This window comes from Bicyclus anynana, chromosome 4 (genome assembly GCF_947172395.1).
Source record: "Bicyclus anynana chromosome 4, ilBicAnyn1.1, whole genome shotgun sequence".
Taxonomy (NCBI): Eukaryota; Metazoa; Arthropoda; class Insecta; order Lepidoptera; family Nymphalidae; genus Bicyclus; species Bicyclus anynana.
In genome coordinates, this window is record NC_069086.1 from 5,594,280 (window position 1) to 5,617,213 (window position 22,934).

Below are 22,934 nucleotides of genomic sequence, written 5' to 3' on the forward strand. Positions count from 1 at the left end.
ATACTAAATGTTACCCCACGCGGTGACTGTATTATAAACTATTATGTCATATAATTTACGACTATCATATAAAATACATGCAAATTTTACGTTATAAAATAATTAAATAATAATAGTACATTATGATTTAACTGCGGTAAGTTGAAAATTACAGCCGAGGCGACATTGCAAGCTCGAGCCGAAGGCAAGAGCTATAGTAAGAAAGCAGAGGCTGTAATTATCAAAGCGCACGTATGTCATACCACCGTTTCTGAAAATGAATTTGCATCTTTGCCTGATTTCCATATGATGACATTTTGATACGCTTGTAATTTTTGCACAGAAAGCGAAGTGCGTTTTTCTAGGCAAATGCACCAAAAACAGCCTTATAATTTATACTCATAAAGTAAATTAATATTTTTGTGTTTCTGTTAATTATAAATGGTTGTCATTTATTGTCAAAATGAAAGAATTAAATATTTATTTATTATATTTTATCTCACAAAGTTAATTTTATTCATAAACGTTGAGCACTTTTCTGACATAAAAACTCTTTGCTAGGATTTAAAAAAGGAATAAGTACGTATTTGTTGTCTTGGGTAAACGGGCGCAAAACATCACATGTAACATGTAACTTTGCTCTTTGGCATAACTCTGGCCGTCATACAACTAAGTGCCACAATTTTAAAAATAGAAAATGAAAAAAATTGGAAAATTCAAATGTGAACATCATAGAATTCCTTGACAACATCTAGCACAAAAATATGCCTTTTTCCCTTTTCACAGAATACCCACGCTACGCCATGCTAGAATTGGGAATAGGATGTAAAACAGGTTATTTCTATATTATATTTTCTACTTCGTAGTTCTGAAATCACGCAATTATGCGGCTTGAGGTTCGTTGAGACCGGGGGCATGAGAACTCTGAAAATACAATACTAAAACACCTTCTCTTGCGTAACTGTATGTAATGATAGATATTGCATCACCGTCATTTGTTTTGAAACTGGGCATTATTTTCTCATCCACGTAAATAATAAAAATGAAAATTTTATTATATTAAAGTGTTTTTCCGATAGCATGGGTACATAATACGTACGTAAATCGCGGCAATCTTTCAAGAGTGAAACGAACTGTCACTGTCATTTTTTTACACTTATTTCCTTCCTCATATTTGCAAAAGCGCAAGCTTTGCATCGCAGAAATCTGCATGATTATAAATTATTGTAGAAAATTATCATCTTTTGGACAAATTATTGAAGTTTTTATTTCTTCTATAACTAGTTCCAATAATAGTGGAAACCCGCGATGTTCGCGTGAAATTTTTACATATTCCGAGAGAACCATAGATATTTTTGCTATATCCTATACTAAAACTAAAAGTAGCCTTATGTTCTTCTCCAAGGTCTTAATTAATTTCTATACCAAATTTCAGTAGTTTATCCGTGAAAAGGTAACAGACAGACAATCAGACATACTTTCGCATTTATAATAATAGCAAGTATATTTTTTTTATTATTTGTCAGTCTATTGCTTGCCAAGCTCAAAAATCCTGTGTACGCCATGGAATCTAAGTTCATTGCGCTAGTTATCAGCACGAGGCACATGATTACGTGAAATGCTGACGGTGCATTATCAAGGTTGCACGCACTGTATTCCACACTTTACAACTTTTAAATTAACGTAGAGAAACGTGCATAATATTTATCTATATATTTTTATATACATGCTGTATTTTACATTTACATACCTACAATGGTACGTTATCGGCGAATAACATGGGTTATACATATTATATTCCTGTATTTCCACGGGGATGGGGATGAGGATGATGACTAAGTTTGAATTACGTATTTTAATTTTACGAGATATTATGGTACCTACCTACATAAATCAATCTAATTAATACGCGGGTGAAACCGCTGATGTCTGCTAGATGAGAAAATCTTTTGTAGGTTTAGGTGTACTCTTCTATAATAAGATCCCCAAGACTGTGATGGACCCGCCAATGCATAGCTTTAAGCAATGTGTTAAAAAACAGTTACTTAGGCGAGGTTACTACAACATTGATGAGTTCATTAATGATAAAGATGCTTGGAGGCCGTTGGATCAGCTTCCACCTTCACACAGGACATAAAACTATAAGAAATTGTAATGTTGTCATCAATTGTAAATTACAATGTTGTATGATTTTTTAAAAAGAGCAACTGTTGAGTTTCTTGCCGGTTTCTTCTCAGCAGAACCTGCTTCCGAACCGGTGGTAGAATCTTTACAAATAGTCAACTGACGTGTCAAAAGTGCTTGTAAACTGAGGCTACTTGAAATAAATAATTTATGTTTTTTTTTTGATTGTTTTTGAGAATAAAATATAAAAGATAAGAAATTTGGCTGAAAGCTGAAAACTGGAAATTGAATAGCATGGAGAAGGAACGGAATATGAGCATTATCCAACTTTTTGCTAAGAGTATCTTAACAAAAGAGTACAATAATTATAGTCCAGCTAGTATAGATTCTAAGACATATCAGATTTGAGTCAATTTGAGTTATTAAGGCTTCTAAACATAACATAAAGGTCGATACTAAGAGAATTGACAGCATGTGCCGACCTTGCCTCTATGTAGAGGTCAATAATACAATCAGTGCCAAATCACAAGAACTACAAGTACCTACCTACACTGACCGTGAATAAAAAACCGGTGTAGTACTCGTAAACTGATTTATGTGTTTCGAAGCATTTGTGTACAATTTTACAAAGAAGCCTACACTGACAAATTATCGTTGACCTTCAGATATAGAAGCTGTATATATTTAAAATAAAACGTTAAATAGAATTGTAGGGGCGTAATGAGGTCTATCTTAGTTGGTTACGTTTATGAGTCGAAATAGATGAAGAAGAACGACTGTAAATGCACGTGGAAGGTTAGTTGTACGGTCATTACATTTGCTGACGTAAAATCTTGAAATATATGTAAACTATACTAGTTCTTATGTCTTAGTAATATGGACTATATTTCTTTGGAATGTTTTCAAATAGAATGGTTTACTCGACAATAGTAAAGGGACACGGCAAACCGGTTTTATAGTAACCGGCGTAGGGCACTAGCTTACGCTGCCATAGCGTAGACCCGAGCGAGCTTTTTATCGACTTTAATTTTATTTCCATTGACGAAACATTCTCAATGGAAAGTTTGATAATCGGCATAAATTATAAAACCTGTATGATTTTAAATGCCATTGGCATTCATTTGACTTGCATTAGCTAATAAATAACATATTGAGGAAGTGTGATACGCCCACGTGGTCTGTTGCTAAGGATAAAATGCTTTATTTTATCTGAAACTAAATTTTGATTGCCGATTTATCGACGTTGTCTCGTATTAATGAAGATGATCCGTTTCGTGTAGGTTTAAATAAATGTTGGCATTCACCTCAGAAATACTTACTACATAATAAAATTATTATTTATCCCAGTCACAGAGTAAAGAGTCCCTAATTGTCTTCCAATCTTATTTTAAGCGACTCTGTTTATCGCCGATAGCACAGAATACATTTAAGTACAAGCCGATAGCTTTCTTGCAATTGGTTGCTTGTGTAACTTTCAACGCGAAGCTTGACTGGGTCCACTAGTATGTACCAAACCAACAAAGATATTCCGAAAAGTAGGTATGAACAAAAATTTGGTGTTATTTTTTCCATGATGATGAAGTTTACTTATATGTCTTAGTTTCTTTTCTACTGCTGTCACCTGTCATCATTACTTGAGAGACTAATTATTAATTAAATCAAAACGGAACAGTATTTTAATTGCAAAATGATTAGATTACTAGATAATAAGTCGATTTGAAATAACTAAAGAGTAAACATGATAATTATTAGGTTTGAGGTTATAGATTTTTCAGTGAGCCAAGCTTCCACGGCGACATATATCATTTTGAAAAATAAAGAATAAAGTATAATTATGTTATGATAAGCCTTTATTATGAGGTTTGAATATATACACGAAAATTTGTGTTTTAGATTTTGATGGACAAGTGATGATTCATCGATAAAAACGATGTACACCACTACCAGTAGTTCGTCCTCAAACAAAGAGGCTGAGCAGAATCCGTCAAGTCACGCCAAGCAACGCGGTCTATCGCCCAAATAACGACGAAAACTAATCGAAAACACCCGGAACTAATCATTTTCTAATTATAAAAAAATGCGGATAAGATCAAATTTTTTGACGCGGTCCGAATGTTCAGAAGTTGTTTAATACATCGTATAAAATTTTATTATCATAATGCGTGTATAAAGTTTATAAGGATTATCTTGTATAATTTTTTTCAGAAATATTATTTCAATGTAAATTTAGTACTTGCTTACTAAAAAGTTGGTAGCTAAGGAGGAAATTGGTATTTGTCTGAAATTATGTCAAATTTGACTCAAAAAGATTTTCGGTCTAGCACCTACCAGTGGCAAAGGATATAATTTAGATGAAGACAAGCCGTCCCAAAGAAAAGGAATTTTTTACAGCGTTATACAAATACCGCTTTCTCATATTTGTTATATCTAGTTCTAATACAACAATGAATATGCATGGATTTTCATAGGTAACCTGGTGGGAATCGGCTTGCACGAAATCTTCGCTGCTAGTACCTTACTGTACTAATTTGACACAAAAGCATTTGAAAAAAAAAGAAGACAGGTCTTAGGACTTATAGTCTATACGTACTTATTTCTATTTCGAGCGTATAGGTGAATAAAGAATTTGATTATTTTTACCTCAACGGGATTTGAATTTGTTCTAATGTAAACACCTAACAATAGAGGTAAATTAGAATAAAATCTAAATTAAACCGACAAAGTATTTACTCACGCGACCCGGATCTTTTCCGCTCTTTTTTACGTCGAGCGCAGACTACGTAACAACTATAACTTATCTTAAGTTTGTACTTGACTTAAAAATGTAGTTTTCACTTCTCTTGCTCAAAAACCCTCTTAAATTACCACTCCACAGCGGGGCTAAACAAGCATTTGAGCCTCTTGGAGTTAAAGTAATTTTGTTTTTTTTTGTCTGTTACCAGTACCTACCTAAACAAAAGTCGAAACTTCACTTGTCTATTTTATAGAGAAACTTTATCTGTAGATTGTTGGCCAGCCCTATTTATTCAGTTTTTGAGTAAAATATAGCATTTTGTTTTCAAACCTTAGACAGTAATTAATAATGATCTATATTTCTATCATCATCATCATCAATATTAAAAATCTAAAGAGTTTGTTTGACCACGTTAATATCAGGAACACAGAACAGAAAAAGCAAAAAGCTAATCCTTTCAGGAACTACTCGTTAGAATTTAAAAAAAAAACTGTGTTGGATAGCAAAATTTGGGAAGTTTATAGGCTACATCTATTTAAGTACCTACATGTTTTATAGGAAATCGATGGCTGCATCACGCTACGAGCGACAGGAGCGGAGTATCAATGTAAAGTATACCAAAAAATATAATATATAACTAGCTGACGCCGCGCGATTTCACCCACGTGGTTCCCGTATCCGTCTGAATATAGGGATAATATATAGCCTATAGCCTTCCTCGATAAATGGACTATCTAACACTGAAAGAATTTTTCAAATCAGACCAGTAGTTCCTGAGATTAGCGCGTTCAATCAAACAAACAAAAAACTCTTCAGCTTTATAATATTAGTATAGATATGTCGAATTGAGAAACCTCCTCCTTTTTTCAAGTCGGCTAAAAGGGAAACATTTTCTTGTGCCAAGCTTTCGTTGCGTGCTTTGCGTAAACGATGAAAGTTACGCACAATTCATGTATGACGGAGTTTCTCCTTTAAAAATTCAAAAAGGGTTTCCACGCATAAGAAGTCGCGGGCGTCCGGTAGTTTTTAATAAATAAAATCAGCGCTATATTTCTCAATTAAGAAAATAATAATTATTATAAAAGCTTGTCTACCCTCCCTCAAAACATTTTGAATGTATTAGGAGCGTGTGAAATTTCTTCATACAGGTATCGACCGCGCCCGCAGCATCGCCCTATTACTGACCCTTATATTTATCGTGATGTGCACGAAGTAATTTATTTTAAACTAGGTTTTTTAATAACTCTACTATCAACCCTGTTCATTGTGATCAAATGATTTAAATTGATGTTCCATTCAATGATATTAAATACTGTTAGATGTGCGCTAGTAACGCATGTAAAATGTCTATCCCTTTATTTTTTTTTAATCTTTACAAGTTAGCCCTTGACTACAATCTCACCTGATGGTAAGTGATGATGTAATCTAAGATGGAAGCGGGCTAACTTGTTAGGAGGAGGATGAAAATCCACACTCCTTTCGGTTTCTACACGACATCGACACGACGATTTTCATCCTCCTCCTAACAAGTTAGCCCGCTTCCATCTTAGTCTGCATCATCACTTACCATCAGGTGAGATTGTAGTCAAGGGCTAACTTGTGAAGAATAAAAAAAAACATACATAGGCGTTAATGCTGTGAACTTGCTACTACATAAAAATATCTAGAAATTTTATTTATTTCAATTATTTAAGTTACTTTTGTCATGATTTAATGATGGTTACTAAAGTTTAAATGTTATAATTAAAGATACGAGGGTTCAAAACGTGCCTTGGTCCGAGAAGAGCCCACAATCTCAGCTAATTTTTTTTCATTACATTATTCAATTTTACATTACACTACAGATTATACTATAGATTTCATTAAACAGGCAAATACGCTTTACCTACGCCAGAATTTCTGTTCTCGAATAGATAGTTATTTTGAAAAATTCCTAGGCTAAATAAACGTATACTGTCTAATAACAAATTCATAATGTGAGCAGGCAATCATCATAAATTCGTGGCGGCGCGTTTCGGACTTCCCAGAACCTTTTGGTGAATGTTCAGAGGTTCGCAAGCAAAGACCTCCGGCAGTGCGTTATATCACACAGACATTTCAAACTCGAAGTTTTACACTTGATTTATAGAAGGATATTTCACTGTAAATAATATTAGTATCTAATTCTATTTAATTGTTCATTGAAGCAGCTTGATTAAAGGTGTTACCACCTTTAATCAAGCTGTAACTTGTCACAGCTCTGTTACATTCACTTGTAACAGAACATCGAGCATTCGTCGTTTTTATATTTGCCGAACTAAACGAGCCGAACCAAGTGTAGAGCCAAATATTGCTAGGAACATCTTCAGAATTCTAGCGAACGCTCTATTCGATACTCGTCAAAGGATAATCTTCATGAAGAAGAAGATGCGAGCAGATTTGCTCGATAGAATGCTTGCTAAAATATTCTCGTATTTTTCTGTGATGTAACATTCCCACGAATGTTCTCATTACAAGTCTATCAGCACCATATTCAGGTCTGACTATAAGTAAATAGTAAGAGCCGTGATAGCCCAGTGGATATGACCTCTGCCTCCGATTCTGGAGGGCGTAGGTTCGAACTCGATGTGGGGCATTTCAGTTATGTGCATTTTAAGAAATTAAATATCACGTGTCTCAAACGGTGAAGGAAAACATGTTTTCCTTCAGAATTAAGAAAATTCTCTGGAGTGCAGGTGCTCCAGACACTCCAGAGAATTTTCTTAATTCTCTGCGTGTGTGTAGTCTGCCAATCCGCATTGGGCCAGCGTGGTGGACTATTGGCCTAACCCCATATTAAGAGGAGACTCGAGCTCAGCAGTGGGTCGAATATGAGTTGATAATGATGATGATGATGAGTAAATATTCTGTTACGACGTTCTTGTAGTAAGTAGGTAACTCAACAGTGTGAATATATAAATGTACGTATTTTTAACGATGATATATATGCATGTAATATAAGGTTAGGTTAGGTTAGGCATATAATATAGATTCAATGGGTAGGTTACGTTTGTATTTAAAATCTATACATAAAAGATTTCTATGTTTGCAGGAAAATTTGAACTAAATTATATGTTATTTACACAAAATACCTATGATCAAAATTAGAACTAACTATAAATACATTTCGTGTGACATCGTAAACAATAAACGTAAAAATTCTACAGAACAAGGCTTCGCGCTTAGTTACATAGTTCGTTGAACCTTTATGTACTTAGCTCCGCCATCTTGCGTATGCGTAGGAATCTACCCTTGTTTTATAGTTCAAGGCGATAGAACTACGGGGGTAGGTTCTGTTTTTTCGTACTTTACCATTTTATTGGGTAGTTATCTTATATTTACAAGAATAACCTGATTTGAACGAGATAACATAGCAACAAAATAACACGTGTAAGGTGTATTATGTGAAAAAAATTTATGCCGACTTAAAGCCTTTAAACGTCAGAATCTGGTTGGAATGGTTCTTTTTGTTTTTATACCATCCGACCTTAATCTATACTTATAATAAATTTGTAGATAGGTCAATTCTGTACATGAAATATATTTCCAAAAGTAATTTATTTATCCTTTTTTTTATTGAGAAAGAATACAATATGGAACTTAAGCTAACTTATCCTAAATACAAATCATGCCCACGTGGAATGGTGGCATACTGGCTGCATTTCCGCGCTGGACAGCCAGGCTGATCCTTTGCGCAAAAAATGAGCTAGCCCTTCTGTCACCAGTCGAGGCAACAAGCCGCGGTGAAATGATTCGGTAAAATTGTTTGGCACTGCGACTCCATGGCCCAAGGGTCTCCACGGCAAGAGGTACAAATATGTAACTCAGAGAGACATACTAGAGCCACATACCGGTTTCAACTTTTTCTGCTGCGGCTCCCGGTCTTAATTCTGTCCCCCTAATATGACACAGTGCTAATGTGTCGACGAATGTAGCGTCCCACATAAGGGCCCGCCCCATTTCCCAGGGAACCAGCGTCAATCCATCAGGTCTCTTGCCATCATCCCGACTGATTCCTGACGGCTCGATTAGCGCAGGAATATTTATGGTAGCAAGAGCCCTTTTTATTATATCATTAAGAGAGACATGCCTAGCCTACCGCCACTCCTTTGGCGTGAAAGCCCGTGGATTCCAAATGTACTCACCTCTATTCCACATGGACATTTGTGCTCTAAGCACAATGGTGTACCCAATGTGAGTCCCATTTCCAAAATAACTATCAGGGGGTGATTAGTGATCGATACTGATGAAAAATATTCAATCAGTAAAATTGTCTTTCTATCTGTCTGTATACGGCATATACCTACCTATTGCATAAACATAATCGTATGTTAAAAGCTTCCGTAAAAAAAAGTAATACGTAACTTACACAAATAATTGATAGACGAATACATTTCCTCCTTTTTTGTAATCGGTTAAAAACTTTCCCAAAGTAATTTAATATTCCCCGCTGCTTTATATATATTGTCAATTTTGCGGTTGGTCTATTTTATACCAGTGTAAACTACTGCAATGATTGTGAAGCGAAACAATTTAGTCGCCATGGGCCTCTGTGACGTCACTCGGCCACAATAAACGTGAATTGAACACCGTGCCAATGACCAAGGTGTTCATAGTACACGACCCGACGATATAACGATACGATACGATCTTCGAAATTTCAAGTGTCGCACGCAAATCGCGATAACAAAAAAAATGTGGTAATCATGTGGATGTTTTTATTATAAATGTATTATTTGTAGATTTTCACATTTATAAGCAAGTAGTACAGTAGTATTTTATTTTGATCGATCTCAAAAGCTTTAAAAGCTTTATTATTTAAAAATAATAACTTTACTATCCGCAGGATAATATATAGTGTATTTAACAATCTACTTTCTATTTCTACATCAGAAAGCAGATTTTAAAATGATAAAATTAAATTATTCTTAACATATTCAATAATTTATTTTAAATGCAACAAGGCAACCTATTTGCAATGTGTCACTATCTGTCACTAGCTGACTCCGCGCGGTTTCATCTGCGTGGTTCCCGTTTTCCTAGTAAAACGGCGATAATATACAGCCTATAGCCTTCCTCGATAAATTGGCTAGCTACACTGAAAGAATTTTCCAAATCGGACCAGTAGTTTCTGAGATTAGCGCTTTCAAACAAACAAACTCTTCAGCTTTATAATATTAGTATAGATTTATTTCTGATCACTAATAAAATATGACAGATGAGGGTGTGTATTTCTAATGCCGGATCTTAGATATCATATACATACCTACATAATATCAATGACGTCGGTATACGTATCATACGATATTAAATTATGTCGCATCGAATCGTTATCGTACAGCATAAAAGCGATTTTCTAACTACAGGAAAATATTGAAATATCTCCACATGTACTGCTATGATTACATTTTGCTCAAAGTCACCATAATATGTTGTAATTCAATGGTCTTTTTTCCTTTTATATTGTCCTTGATGTAATAACGATGATCCAAAAATATCTTGATTAGGTATTTTTAGGTTGATTTCTAATTAACTTAATTAAATAATATAACTAATAAATAATTTGTAATTAAATATATTTTGTTACTTTTTACTTTATTACTACGAAACTGTTTGAATAAAATTTAAAATAAATATAAGTTGGATGATAAAATAAGACCAACCAACCAACAAAATATTTTTTTATTAAATAAATTTATATTTGTGCTCAGACTGGCTGGACCACGGTGCTCCTGAAGGGATGTTCATGCGATTTTTACATTATAGATTCAGAAAAATCTATAACAACTATTATAGCGTTTATACTTTGAAGATCTAATGTAAGGAAAAAAAATCATTTTGATTGGTCCAGTAAATTCAGAGAAAAGTCTGAAAATGTGCGCAAGCGATATTATAAGGGTTCCGTTTTTGTACTAGTTACGTTCGGAACCCTAAATAACATAATAGAACCGATAGTTAAATACAAGTACATACCTAATAATTAATTTTATTTTGAATTACCTACTACATGAATTTTAAAGTTAATAACATGCAAAAGAAGTTTTTATTGAATGTTTAGTATATATAAGTGCCTACTACAAAATCGCAATATCATATTACTTACATGTCTGAATTCGCTAATTAGGGAACAACTCAGCGCATAAGCCTTAATAATTGCAATCATAAATATTTTATAGCATATAATATAAACGTGTGTGGTCTTTTAAATATATAATAATATCAATTTAATACATATGTGGGTATGAGTTCAGAGTCTGTAGTGGCCACACTTTCATTGTTTTAAAAAAGTTGAGTGATTGAGATTGAGTTGAGCTGCTCATAAACTAGAAAGAAAGAAAGAAAGGATCTTTATTTTTAAGTAATGCCACATATCACATTAAATCTAAATTAACTGTCCACTCAAACAGTGGAGCACTAAAGAATGCCCAACTCAGCATTTTGCCGCATACTTTCAATAAAAAAAGTATGCAGCACTGATTTTCAGTTCAGGTGCCGCCACGCACACAGTTCAACGCTTTACGTAAACTATTAAATACAATTATTAAGAACTAATTAAAACTAACTAGGTAGACACATTGATTTAAAAAAAAAAACAGAAAACTTAAACATAACGATGAAAAACAAAATTAATGATACAAATAAAAATTACCTGCAATATAATTATGTATGTAACTATAAACATTTACATTTACATAATATGTATTCTGTGGCTATACCAACTTAATAATGGCCTCTTGACAAAGTGGTCACTCACTAGTGGGTCACTAGTGAGTGACCACTTTGTCAAGAGGCCATTATTAAGTTGCTTTCTGCTTGGTCGTGGGTTCGATTCCCACAACTGGAAAATATTTGTGTGATGAGCATGGTATTTTTCCAGTGTCTGGGTGTGTACATTATATAAGTATTTATATGTAGTACATAATTTTATATTTCATAAAATCAGCTAAGTTATTACCCATAACATAAGCTAAAAGCTTGCTTTGGGGCTAAGTAGTTATGTGTGTTTAAGTAAATAACTTGCTGTAATGCGTCCGTTAACCTTAAAGCCTGATTACAGGCATCAAAATTCAAATTAGGTACTGAAAAAAAATTCGGTAGGTATATAACAGATCGACCCAGTACCTCGTAATCCAAAGCCGAGTAACGAGGTAAATGAAAATAACTATGATGAATTTCCACAATTTTATGAGATTGAACTGCATTGATATAACTGGTACTCAAGCCAAAGACAGAACATAAAACCGGTAAGATGACATACAATCCTGTGAGGGTAACTTGTTATAGACGGCACAGGATTATCGCTAAACCACGGATATGCTTTCAATTGAGACTGCGGTTATGGCGTCAGCCTACACAAGGAAGATTATACTCGTAACTTCGTAACTACTTACCTATCTTGAGTTTGTGATCGGCATTTCCTGGTTTTATTCTCTTAGTACTTAGTGACGTACTCTACTCATACAAGATTTATCTGTAAAAGCGAAGTCACTCATCACGAAATATCGAAAATTACTTGAGGTACAAATTTTTGACGGCCTCCGTGGCGCAGTGGTATGCGCGGTCGATTTACAAAACGGACTTTGTACTAACTACTACTGTAACTTTCCTGGGTTCGATCCCCGGCTGGGCAGATTGAGATTTTCTTAATTTGTCCAGGTCTGGCTGGTGGGAGGCTTCGGCCGCGGCGAGTTAATACCCTACCGGCAAAGACGTACCGCCAAGCGATTTAGCGTTCCGGTACGATGCCGTGTAGAAACCGAAAGGGGTGTGGATTTTCATCCTCCTCCTAACAAGTTAGCCCGCTTCCATCTAGACTGCATCATCACTTACCATCAGGTGAGATTGTAGTCAAGGGCTAACTTGTAAAGAATAAAAAAAAAAAAGTTTCTCCTCCAAAGGTTACCAACGTATACTGGGATATTTCGTTCACTTTATGCGGCGTAGTGACTGCAGCTTAGAGAATAACGAGTACTGACGGGAAGAGACCGAGGGGCCGGTCACCAACACGATGGGCTGATCAGCTAAAAGAGGATAAACACACGAATTTCTACACGCTAGCAAAAATGACCACCAACAGAAGCTGGTGGAAAACGTGGACCCGCAGGAGGTTGGGATTGAGGAGGTTGGGGACGGAGAGAGAGAAAAAGTTGAAAAGGGAATGCCTAATCCCCGGCCAATTTACTTATATCTAAATTCTGATCCTTACCTAATTTGTCCCAATGGGGATAAGCAAAGATAAATTTAAAAATAAATAAAAGGGTCCAAATACCTCCCCCCCTCCCCCAGGAGGGTTGACATCAAGCGAGTCGAAGGGATTCGCTGGATGCAGGCGGCTCAGGGTCGTGATGTTTGGAACTCCCTACAAAAGGTTATGTCCTGCAGTGGACGTCCATCGGCTGATGTGCTTATGTGTTGTAATCGCATAAATTCAAATTAATGACGTCAATTATTTTTAACCGCCAACAAGTAATGACGTGTCGCTTCACAGGGCGACCATGCAATTTACAGGACTATTCCTAACAACATTAATAACAAACTTTAAAATTAAAAATAAAAGTAGAATTTTTTTTATTAAAAATAACTAGTTCTATATATCAATATCCTTATTAAAGAATATTTTTATGGAACTAATTTATTATTTTTCGATGCGTACAATTGTTTAAATCCCTGGGTGACGATTATAACATTTCTCTTACGCTCCAATGGTCTAAAATGAAATCTCTCTCGCTGACACCTAACACAAATTAATCTAGTGAATACACGTAACTCTTGAATTAACCTTACATTATTCAATAGACTTACACTTACTTACTTTAAACTCTTGAGTATTTTTAAAGAAGTGAAACATTATTAAGACGATAATTGCTTCATCATTCATGATCATTAACGAAAGGAGTTAGGCTACTAGTCGACCTAATAAAGTCGCTGGCCCAATGCAGATTGGCAGACTTCACACACGCAGATAATTGAGAAAATTCTCAGGTATGCATCAGGTCTCCTCACGATGTTTTTCCTTCACCGTTTGAGATACGTGATATCTTAATTTCTTAAAATGCACATAACTGAAAAGTTGGAGCTGCATGCCCCGGACCGGATTCGATTCTACGCCTTCACAATCGAAGGCAGAGGTCATAGCCTATCAAGGCGCTCTAACGCTAAACGCTAACGCTTTGAAAATTAATAAAATGTATGAGAATGATGTTTACTATCTACACGTAACGTGATAAACTTGTCGATCAAATCTGTCATTATCTCACATTTTATTAGTTTGTAAAAAGAGAATCGATGTATCGATGTGCCACATGGCTACAAACCCAGGTCTACCCGTAGGCTTCAAAACAATCATACTATATTTGCTTAGACATTCCTTTATCCTTATCTCTTTACACATCTGAAAAACGGTTTTATAACAAAACTTTATGACATGTCACCCCATCCACGGAAATACGAGCAGTAATAATCATGGGTTATGGCACTCTACTGTGGTTATGGTCTTGACCACGATTGTGGCGTATCTACATATTTTTTGGAAAGATACGACCCGTGTAATTTTGAATAGATTTCTACATAATGTTTACTGTTGCATAGATAACAATGATGGTTTTTTAAATGCCATTGTCGTTGTGTTCGTTGAATTTAGTAAGTAGATCTTTTGTGTACGATTCATGATATACCTACTTATTATAGTTTTTTGTGCTGCTATTCAAACCTCACTCCAAAACACAGAAAGAAACAACAGGTTAATGTACGTATAATAAGATGTCATCATATTTAATTTTTCTTTTGCTTATATTTTAATATTTTTTTGTTTTAATAACCTTAATGGAAAAAAGTACCATAAACATATAAATTTTGTGTTTTTACTGAATCCTACTTCCTATCATAATGAAAATTCGAGAGAATGGATTTAAGAATATTTGATACTCTTTCATGCAAAAACTGTTGGATAAATTGTGATGGCATTGGGCACAAGATAAATCTGGAATAATCTGGAATAGTTCGTAGTTCACTATTTCTTGCTAAACTAGCTCCACTCCGGCTCTAGAACTCGCGGAAAAGTTAATATCCTAAATGCCGATGGACTGTGAATGTTAATAATGAGCGTCATTGGCATCATCCTCCTCATCATGGTTATAGTTTTATTTAATTTAGGAAGTCTAAGGTAAGGTAAGATCTTGACAGTTGACAAGTATTGATGTGTAATAGGTACTGAAAGAACGTTCGAAACGAACATTTGATGTAAAAATACACATAAACACACTTGGTCTGTGATTTCTATACAATATATATTCTATAGTATTTAATATGTGTTGTATAGTATAGAATCTATACTATATTAAAAGACAAACGGAGTTTCTCAAATATATCAACTATTATACATAAGCGTTAACGCAAATTTGTAATTTCTTATAGACATAATAGCAGTTTGAACCAACTCTTTGGTTAATTACTATTAGCCACAATTCTATTATGCTGGAACTCTAAAAATAGTAAAAGACTACATAGTTGTAGGTACGTGTCAATAATGGTTTGGTTCCCACCCGAGTTCCTTGGAACTGCTAATGATCTGGTGTGGGAACTGAGTTCTTCCGCGTTGTCGCTCTGTGGCCTTATGTAGAACTATTGAATTAAATAATATCTAACGTACTTATTACGATTTTATCATTATTAAATAGTTTTACTGTTTTTTTTTTATTCTTTTACAACTTAGCCCTTGACTACAATCTCACCTGATGGTAAGAGAGGATGCAGTCTGAGATGGAAGCGGGCTAACTTGTTAGGAGGAGGATGAAAATCCACTCCCCTTTCGATTTCTACACGACATCGTATCGGCACGCTAAATCGCTTGGCGGTACGTTTTTGTCGGTAGGGTGGTAACTAGCCACGGCCAAGGCCTCCTACTAGCCAGACCTGGACCAATTAAGAAAACCTCAATCGGTCCAGCCGGGAATCGAACCCAGGACCTCCGTCTTGTAAGTCCACTGCGCATTCCACTGCACCACGGAGGCCGTCAAAATGAATGTAAATGAAATGTAACATAAATGAATTTCTAAAAATATCTTTGTCGTTTAATTAAAAGTGTCTATTAGTATTTTCCTATTAACATGCTCATGTATAACGAAAAACCAGAAAAGTGGGAAATTCTCTTGTATATGCTTACTTTTCCAATCAACAGTGAGTTTAAATCTATTAAATTATGCATTGCTTTTCCTTATCAGCAATTAGTATGCAGTGACCACTCACCACAAAAAGCTTTATACGGTGTCTTTCTATCATAAATCTATGTAAATGAGAAAAATTATTATTCACTAGCTAACACCAGTAGTTAATAGCCGTTAACGCGTTACATTTATAATAATGTTGTTTATGGGCTTACAAGTTGTCCGTTGGTATTTTCGTTGTCTAATAAAAGTTGCATTAATTGCTTTTCTAATGAATAACATAATGTGTTTCCTATAAATCGGGGCACTTCTTAAGTATTTCATATTCGTGCAGTTCAGTAAGTTACTTTTTTTGCTAGCTTTTAATTAAATTATATGTATTCTTATTAGAAAAGCTAACAATTCATTACTACGCGTCTATGTAATATACATATACGTAACTGACTAACCGTAATAGGTACGCAAGTTGATCTTGGATTTTCAATCTCAATGTTTATCGACAATCATTTTCCTGCAGCAGTATATACATACGCTTACTCTAATTGATAACAATAATCCATTCAAAGCTTGTAGGTACTGGTATTGTAGTTATAAAAGTCAATGTATTGGTGAAATATATTATGTTTACGAGTTGAGTTACGAGGTAAGTTTACGATTGTCTGTGTAATATTCGAAGTTTCATATCCTTTAATTACTTATAGAATTATGTAACATATACCTAGTAGTACTACTACTACTACTAGAAAAAAAAATCTAAGCACATTTGTAAGATGAAGTTTCAAAACATCTTAACACATTATAGATACAATTCAACATCCAAGTACTCGTAGATTGAACGGAACAGCCTTATAACACAGCACGTCATATCGAGCAGTTATCGTTGATAGAGGCCACTGAGCGACCGGTCCTTAAATAGCCGGTCGCTGACCCCGTGGCCTTGCCCTTCGTCTGTCTTTGTACCTCAAACTCAAACCGCTTGAGATTTATTACTTACAATACAGGGTTACCATACTACAAGATTTTAAACGCTTTCTATCATATACATTTGGCTGCGTGGACTAAGGCCAAATCCCTCTTCTTCTGAAAGGAGACTCATTCTCAACAGTGAGACGAATATGGGTTGTTAATGATGAATGATAAAGAATGATGTATATGTTTGTAACTTGCCTTGCCCTTCGTCTATCTTTGTACCTCAAACTCAAACCGCTTGAGATTTATTACTTACAATACAGGGTTACCATACTACAAGATTTTAAACGCGTTCAATCATATATATTTGGCTGCGTGGACTAAGGCCTAATCCCTCTTCTTCTGAAAGGAGATTCATTCTCAACAGTGAGACGAATATGGGTTGTTAATGATGAATGATAAAGAATGATGTATATGTTTGTAACTTGCCTTGCAGCATTTTAATTTTGTTCTATTTTTAAACGAATTAATATGTTAGCAATTCGATGCGTATGTATATTGTAAAAAGTGCAGAGTTTTTAAACGTGTGTGCTAAATTTCATGTAAATGTAAGTATATTTGTATATTTTTAAGTCGGTCTGTTTTTCCATGCATATCTTAAAGACAGCATTTTGAATAAAAATATTGTCAATTGACTGTCGTTAATTAGCAATGACCTAAAAACAGTTAACATATATAGTTAGTATACGTCCGCTAAGAAAGGATTTTGCAACAGGGACGGATTAAAGAGGTTTAAGGACGGACAAAGTCATGGACGTCCAGTGATATGATAATTACATTGTTTTTAAGTATTAACGCAAATGTCTGTCAAAATATCAAAACATGGTAACCCTATTCAAAACTATTACAACTTGTGACATGACATGAGGTTTACTCGTGAAACGTATTCATGAAATATTCATTTAATAATAAATAAATAATATTGTTATTTCTTTATTTAAACCGTACGCATACATAACTACATACAGCTCATATAAATATACGTCATACATACATACATATAAATTATATTTCAAAAAATAATATTGTAGAAAATATGTACGCGTAAGATTTTTTCAATAATTACGATCTAGGGATCGTGAATAAAAGAAAAATAATCATGAAAGTTTCTAGGTATATAAAGGATTAACCTAACAAAATATATTTAACAGCCAGGATTTTTATAAATAAAAAAATTAACGAACAAACTTAAATTCACATTAAAAATTGGTACGTACTTATTAGTAACGATTTGAGCAGTACATGCGCTTAATATTTCCTGTAATAGACAAATCTACCCTTGTTAAGAAAAAAAAGAACATAAATCTAAAACTAAATACTTGTTTGCTAAGGCAGGTAGATCAGCTTATCTTGATATGACGAAATGGATTACGTGTTGTCGTGGGAAGTGTTCCACGAAGCCATTTTCCACTCGGATTTATTTACTGCACTGACAACTTTATTAGGTCCATACCTTCGTAGTTTAGTTAGAACGTAATTAGATATTTAAACGGATTTTGCGATTAGGTAATTCTTAGACGTAAAAATGATTCAAATAAACAATGGAAAACAAAATAATCAGCAAAAAATGATCGAGGATGAAATATACTATACTCATTTGCATATCAAGCATTTGCGGTTTGAAGGGTACGGTTTACGGTAAAATTACAGATGAATGTACCACACTCTGCATGTACTATGAACGTCAGTTGACGGTCGCAGGGCAATTATTACCTATACGACATTTGCCTTGCAAGCTTGGTTACCTGCAGCGTTACTCTATCGCAATAGGGTCAACTCGTATCAAACGAGTCATCTCGTATCAAATTTAACATTTAAAAGTAATATTTTTGTCAAACGCTCCGTTTGTAAGGGATTTGTTAAAGTGACGTTGAAATATAGACCATCAGGTCCAACAGGCGTTGTGGCTCGTATTGTCAAAAAATATTTAAAAATGAATAATGTAATTAAGTACCTACGTCACAAATAAATATGATATTTTTTTTCAAAGTAGTAGAATGATTTACGAACAATTTAAGACCATTATAATAAGGCTCAACTAGCCTATTCGACAATTTGATCCTATTTCTTACGTCTCCTGGACGTGGAACACAATTTACAACCACCAAACCCTCGTTCAGCTAACTCCTTACCGCATAAACTATTCCTATCCTTTGCAATCAGAACAAAAATATCCCTTGCGTCACTTATGCAGATAAAGAATTTTGTCGACTTGGGTATTTATCTAGTAAGTTAATAAAATCAATATTGTAAGTAAAAATCTAAAAAGAAGTAATAATTATGAAACACAAAAAGCAAACACCTCATTGTTGAGACTGAGTGAGGCGGGCAGGCCATTATTCACAAATATTAGAGAGCGAGCGTTACGAAATGTTAAACCAAGATCTTTCAATTCCGGTGCACAAAAAACTCGAAGGATGACTGGTCAGAACAGGTATAGTGAGATGAACTAACGAAAATGTGTTGAATTGATAATAATAATCTTCGATCTTTACAAGTGTAAATTGTTCTGATGAGCCCAGTCACGCGCGTTTTTCCTGGTGTGTAGAGAATTTTAACTGGGACTGCTTAGTGGGTATACCCATGTGGTTTTAAGCAAGCCTATAGCATTGTTTGAATATAGTGTTTATTTGTAGTATTGGACGTCGTTAGTTACCATTTAGCGTTCCTTTAAGATGTCACGTAAAAACTTCACGTTGAATAAAACAAAATCAATCATTGTCCGAACATTTAGCAACGTAACAGACAGACAGACAGACAGACTTACTTTCGCATTCATAATATTAGTATAGATATACCTATTACGCAAACTTAATGATTTATAAACTCTTTTTATCCAATGAATCCATACTAATATTATAAAGTTTGTTTGTTTGTTTGATTGAACGCGCTAATCTCAAGAACTACTGGTCTGATAAAAAAAAATATTTCAGTGTTAGATAGCCCATTTATCGAGGAAGGCTATAGGCTATATGTTATCTCCGTATTCCCACGGGAACGGGAACCACGAGGGTGAAACCGCGCGGTGTCAGCTAGTTCTAAAATAAAATAAATGGCACTTAATAAACTGATCATTATTACCAGTGGTTAGACGCAACGAAGTGTAAGTAAAACGTTAATAATAATCTAGGTGTAAATGTTTCCACGATATTGCATCAAATGACAGTCGGGAGATGAGGAATGATTGAAAATTCCCTTCTGAGAAACGTGAAATGAGAGGAGGGTGGTGTCGGCGCCGCGCGGCCGCCCGCGCCGCATTCCTGCCAACCGCAGCCCTGTGTTTAGTGTAGGGTGACCACGTCGCACCTACTCGTAATAATCGTCCTATTATAAATACGTCAAAATCGGTGAAGGAAAACATAGTGAGGAAACCTGCATACCAGAGAATTATTTTATTTCTCTGCGTGTGTGAAGTCTGCCAATCCGCATTGGGCTGGTGGACTATTAGCCCTACCCTTCTCATTCTGAGAGGAGACCCGAGCTCAGCAGTGAGCCGAATATGGGTTGATGACAACGACGATGTTACATGCCAAAATCACCGTGATCTGAATTTAGCTACTCCGAGCTGAGCGCAAAAAAGGAATAATAATTGTGCATTTTGCGTTCACTTACACTATATATTTATGTACCTATATAGTTTTTACACTTCCTGAACACATAACTTGACATTTAAGACAATATTTAGGTATTATTTGTTTAAATAAATTTCGAATAGAAGCAGGCGTTACTTTGCGAAAGTTCATCATCAAGTTCATTGATTATATAATGATTTATTTATTTTGTAAAAATAAATAAATCATTATATAAATAAATTTCGTTGTTAACTAAGCGACTCAATGAAATTAAGACAATTAGCCACATATGTTCGCCTCATTTTTGACGCGCTAGTAACATATATCTATAATAAAATCTTTGTATTTATTACATACTTAAAGACTATTTCATTGATCCCGTGGTAACCTGGTTTGGTTACGGACAACGGGACCCAGGGTTCGAATACCGGGACAAACCAAGGAAGGGATTTTTCTTACAATAAAAATCTTAATAGCAGCCTGGAGTTGGGAATTTGGCAGTGTCACAGTGGCACTCCCGTGCCTCGGAGAGCAGTCGGTCTGCCAAAATATAACAGAATTTGATAGGGAGCATATTATACACTATCTACTTTCACGTCAAATTTACTACCTACTTTTCGTCCGTTTATCGTCAAAAGATCTTTGTTAAAGTCTACTATCACGTCGAATCTATATTCACCTATCAATCTCAATATTGGTAGAGTGTCTGATATATTGATTTAAATGAATTCTAATTAATTATATTTATTATAAACCTGAATCAGCATTACATTATACTCATAATTTATATTCTAGTTAAGGCTATAAAAATATTTTTTACTTTAAAAATCGTTCAAAGCCCTAACACTTGGTCACCCTAGTTTGAAGGCAGTGCCTTTGCGCCACCACTGCTACTTACCTTCGGGGTTAACTTTTATTTACTGTACGTTGCTATATAGTCATAAAATACGTACAAATTATTTTTCTATTAGGTACGTATTTATTTTCTATTAACTATGCACTATATACACCCACATACACACACACACAGACAGCCTCCGTGGCGCAGTGGTATGCGCGGTGGATTTACAAAACGGAGGTCCTGGGTTCGATCCCCGGCTGGGCAGATTGAGATTTTCTTAATTTGTCCAGGTCTGGCTGGTGGGAGGCTTTGGCCGTGGCTAGTTACCACCCTACCGACAAAGACGTACCGCCAAGCGATTTAGCGTTCCGGTACGATGCCGTGTAGAAACCGAAAAGTGTGTGGATTTTCATCCTCCTCCTAACAAGTTAGCCCGCTTCCAACTTAGACTGCATCATCACTTACCATCAGGTGAGATTGTAGTCAAGGGCTAACTTGTATACAATAAAAAAAACACACACACACTCTTTAGTCTTTACCTTTCTATTTATTTGTTTTTATTTCATTTTGTAAAAAAACAGACAAAATTATTTTTGCCTACAAAAGATCTTGCAATGTCGAAAAATGTAAGCATCAACTGAAAATGAAATGAAAATTGAGAAATCATTTTTATTACTAACTGTTTATCTATTCTTTGTATGTACCTACTTATTCTTTAGTGTCTATTTGTGTTCTTGGATTGGATAATATCCCAGATCTTATATGAAATCGAATCCTAATTTAATTTTTAAAGGCTTATCTGTAAAGATGACATTTGCACTATTCATTTTATAATGCATTTCTGTATCATATCTTTTATCTGATCATCTGTACGATAATGTGCACAATAACTTATATAAAAAAAAAATATAAGATAATGTGTTCTTATAATATAAATGCAAATATATAACTTCTGTTCTGTTCAATGTAAAACTATTCCGAGTAATATAGCTTAGCTGCACGCGGAAACGATTGCAGGTGGTCAATTAAATAATACATGTAGAATAACAAACTTATTCTAGTAAATAAACCTACTAGAATATTTGAGAAAATTATAACTAATCAAATCAATATTTTCAATTTTTACTTATTATTTTAAGTATTTTCCAACTTTTCTTTTTTCTAACAACTTATAATTTTTTTAAACCGATTGACCATACAAATCTTTGTCATAAAAATGATATTATTATGATTTAAATTATTTAACTGTATGCCAACGTACTAAAACCTTCCTAGTGAAATATGCATTAAAGCAATGAAAACCCCATCAAAATCTGTAATCAGTACTGTAGTGGTAACATGCATATATACGTGTCGAATACAGAGCCTTGTTTGAATTAGCTTGATGTTTTCAAATCTAATTAATTAATTAGTTTTAAAATCATCAAACGATGGAAAAAGCTGCATAACGTCCGTACGAAACATCCAAATAATCAAGTTGCTAGGTATGCCGAAATGCGCAGGTATAACAGCCTTGATCTATGTTGCCCTAAAAA